Below are 4,500 nucleotides of genomic sequence, written 5' to 3' on the forward strand. Positions count from 1 at the left end.
TGCTCATGGAATTCACTGGTCTTACCATGTTCCCTATCATTCTGGAGCAGCTGGCTTGATAGAATGATGGAATGGCCTCCTAAAGACACAGTTACAGCAACAGCTAAACGGGAATACCTTGCAGGGTTGGGGCAATGTTCTCCAGGAGGCTGTATATGCTCTAAACCAGCATCCAATATATGGTGCTGTATCTCCCATAGCCAGGAATCGTGGGTCCAGGAATCAAGGGGTGGAAATGGGAGTGGCACCACTCACTATTACTGCAAGATTTTTGCTTCTTGTCCCCAAGACGTTATGCTCTGGAGGTCTAGAGGTCTTAGTTCCAAAGGGAGGAATGCGCCCATCTGGAGACACGTCACTGATTTCACTGAATTGGAAGCTAAGAACGCCACCTGGCCACTTTGGGCTCCTTATGCCTCTGGATTAACAGGGAAGAAAGAGTTACCATACTGGCTGGTGTGATTGACCCTGAATACCAAGAGGAAATTGGATTGATACTGCATAACGGAGGTAAAGAAGAGTATGTCTGGAATGAAGGACGTCACTTAGAGTGTCTTTTGGTATGACCCTGCCCTGTGATTAAAGTCATTGGAAAACTACAGCAACCCAATTCTGACATGCCTGCCAATCTTTAGATTTGTCAGTCTTCACAGCCTGTGAGCAACAGCCTTGTTTTCCCACCTGCTGATCTTGGGTTCACCAGTCCCTGTGGCTATGTTATTCAGGAGAAGCCTCCATCCTTATCCATGGACTTGGGACATTTACAGCCTCTACAATTGAGTGAGCCATTTCCTTGATATAAATCTGTCTCTATATATACATATTTTTATGCTTTACTGGTTTTTCTTCTCTAGAGAACCCAGTCTAAGACAAAGACCATTTTTGAGAACATTAAAGAATCTATGTGTGCACCACTGTAATTTGTATCTGAAAAGTAGGCTTTTCATCATGTTGTTTCCAAACATATACAAATATCACTGAAGAAGCAATGAAGCAATTTAGCCTTGATTAAGGGTAATGGCTTCACAGCAGAGTAATGTAACTGATGTTAATAAGCTGTAAAAAGTTGAATGGACAAATGCTGTGTGATACATAGTTTTACAACAACAACAAAAAACGCTGAGGTTGCTTATGTACAACCAAACACCTCATGGAATTTGGTTCCTTGGTTTACAGGCTTAGGGTCATGGTTTCATGGGACATCCCAGTTAATTGGCCTAATACAGTTTTTAGTATTTTTGTTCTACCTTCTAGTTCATTGCATAGTGCCTGGGATCTTAAAAGCTTGCAAGTGGCTATCCAAGATATAACAATTGGTCTCTACTCACCTAGAGCAACAGAGGAAGAAGGAGTCAGGGATAGGAGGAAGAAATGGAATGCATGGCTAATTGCTTCCGTGAACAACTGTCTCCTTTGCCATGAAACTAGAAGAACTTAATGGTGCCTGGCTACCATTACTGAACATTTTGATCAAAGATTTTATAGAAGAATCCTGACCAAATAAATGGGGGAGAAATACCTAACAGAATTTCAAATTCTCATGGAATCCAGAAGCTATTGCCCTGAGATAATTTTTAAACCTTTAAATATTAAACCAAAAATACCCCCTGAACTCTTCTTTTAATCAAACAATAGTTTAGCTTAATTAGTAAAGAATGCCTGCCTTGAGCATTGTGCTCTTTTGAAGAACTATCTATGTGGGATCAAGTTGAGAACAGCAACTCTAAAGGTTAGAGAGGAAGCTTAGGGGGCAGTGAGTTTATGCTAATGGAGGAAGAACAATTCAGAAAAGGAGGGTGAGAATGGCTGCACAACTTGAAGAATGTATTCAGTGTCACTGAATTGTGCATGTAGAAACTGTTGAATTGTCGCAGGTTCTGTTGTATATATTCTCTACAACAAAAAATAAATAAGTTTAAAAATACATTAAAAAAAAAAACCCGTTGCCATCAAGTCGATTCCGAGTCATAGCAACCTTATAGGACATAGTAGAACTGCCCCATAGGGTTTCCAAGGAGCAGCTGGTGGATGTGAACTGCCGACTTTTGGTTAGCAGCCGAACGCTTAACCACTGTGCCACTAGGGCCCCTAAAAATACGTATACATTTAAAATTGAAGAAAAAAAATTCTGTCTTGTATTTCATTGGAAACTCATCTCTGCTTTCAGGAAGTGCCCTAGCTATAGTGCAGAGCCCGCACATTGTCTGTTACTGTTTCTTGGCTTCCTGGAGGATAGAAAACTCTAACTCAGACTAAATCTTTCCTTCTCTAGCTGTATTATAAGCAGCAGTTGTCATCTGAGACAGTTTCCCAGCTTTTAGACCCATGTTAAAAGCAAAATAGGGAAAACGAATAGTCTGATATAGACTCACTCTTATCCAAGTGGGTCTCCCAGGAATAGATTACTTTGAGTTTTAGTCTACCCTCTTTGGGGTCTGCTTCCAGATGCTTATCTCCCTGACCGCCTTCATTCTCACAGTAACCCAGAGTTTTATGATATTTCTATTTAGAGTTTTAAACTTGTTAGCTTCTAAAGAAGTTTACCATCTACCCACCACCTGCATCTTTTCCCTCTGGGTCTGTGCATCATGAGGCACATGTAGTGTTAAATAACTACCTCATTTCTCAAACAATGATCCATCCTTGGGACCCTCTGGTGCTCTAAATCACAGGTTACAATAGGTTGTATGTAAATGGCCACATTTTTCTTCATTAGTTAAGATTAATGAAAGGAATGTCCCATTTAAGAAAAGTATTTATGCTCAAGAGTCTCAAGAATCAGAAGTCACAATGGAATACTAATTGTAGAAAGATTGGAAAGGGTTATAATCTTTAAGCTTTGATGTAAAACAAAATTCCGTGGACTGTCCTCCAAATTATTCAAAATCCATTTTAAGGAAGTCAAACTCAATCAAGCTATTTCTGTACTCTATTAACCTCCTTTCTCATTCCTCCATAGGATAAAAAAATGTGTTTTTTTCCTATAATGTGAACAAAACTCCCTTCAGATTATTTTCCTCTTCCTTTTAGTAAAGTATGCATAAATCATCATTGTACAGCTGAGTAAGTACTCTCAAAAGAGCACACCCAGGTAATAGGGAGCCAGATCAATAATCAGAAGTTGCCAGAACTCCCAGAAGACCCTTCATGCTTCTTTACAGTTACTATCCCCCCACAAACAGTAATAATGATTCTGACTTCTAACACCATAAATAATTTTGCTTGTTTTTGCAATTTATAGAAATGTAAATATTCAATATATACCCTTTTGTGTTTTGCTTCATTCATGTTGATTCATGAAATGGTAGTTTTGATTCATCTCATTGCTATTTAGTACAACTTATTTATCCATTCTGTTTTTGATGGACGTTTGGCTTATCTTTAGTTTTGGCTATCTTGAATAGTTCTAGTATGAACATTCTTGTACATGTCTTTTGGTTATCAGATGTATGTATTTCTCTTGGTATATACCTAGGAGTGAAATTGCTGGTCCACAGGGTATGCATATGTTTAGCTTTAGTATGTAATGTCAAACGCTTTCTAAATTTGTTGTACCAATTTACACTTTCACCAGCACTAAATAAGAGTTCCATTTGCTCCACATCCCTGCCAAGACATTCTGGTGGTTGTGTAGTAGACCCACATTGAGGTTTTAATTTAGATTTCCCTGATGGACTAATGATTTTGAGCACCTTTTCATATGTTCATTGGCCATTTGGATCTCATCCTTTTTGAAGTAACTGGTAAAGTCCTTTGCACTTTTTAATTAGTTTTTTGCCTTTTTTCCTTATTGATTTTTTAAGTATTATATAAGTATTCAGAAAATGAGCCCTTTGATAGGTATATGCATTGCAAGTATAATTTTCTACTCTGTAGCTTTTCTTTTTGCTCTTGCTGGTATCCCTTGATGAAAAAAAGTTCTTAATTTTAACCATCATCATTGGTTCTTGGTGCTGTTCTAGGCTCTAGTTCTTACCCATTATAGTTAAATTCATAAAGAATTCTCAGGGTGTGTGGGATATATTCATAACTGTATAGAAATCTTGAAATCCAAGGGATTTTACTTTGCTTTTGGTAGATAATTAGCCTGGGCAGACCACTTCATTCTAATCAAAGGTTGAACTGACCTGAGAATTTGTTTCATTTCTGTGAGGGCTGATTCTGAATGTTGGGTTCATCTCTTTGTTCTTCCATTATTTTGAGGATCTTGATTGTTCGATTTCTGGATGCTTTATAGTTTTCCAATACTATCAAAATTAGTATTTTTAACTCATCCAGCTTTTCAAGTTGTTATTAGTGGAATGTTGATCAGATACAAGCAGAAAGTGAAATATAACTGGAAAGGATATAATCTTCAAACTTAACTTCTACCATAACTAGGTTGAATTGAGCCCTTTTATTTTTATATTTATTTATTTATTTTTTTATTGTACTTCAGGTGAAGGCTTACAGAACAAATAGTTTCTCATGAAACAGTAGTACACGTACTGTTTTATGACA

The sequence above is a fragment of the Trichechus manatus genome, unplaced genomic scaffold (assembly GCF_000243295.1).
Source record: "Trichechus manatus latirostris isolate Lorelei unplaced genomic scaffold, TriManLat1.0 scaffold00117, whole genome shotgun sequence".
NCBI lineage: Eukaryota > Metazoa > Chordata > Mammalia > Sirenia > Trichechidae > Trichechus > Trichechus manatus.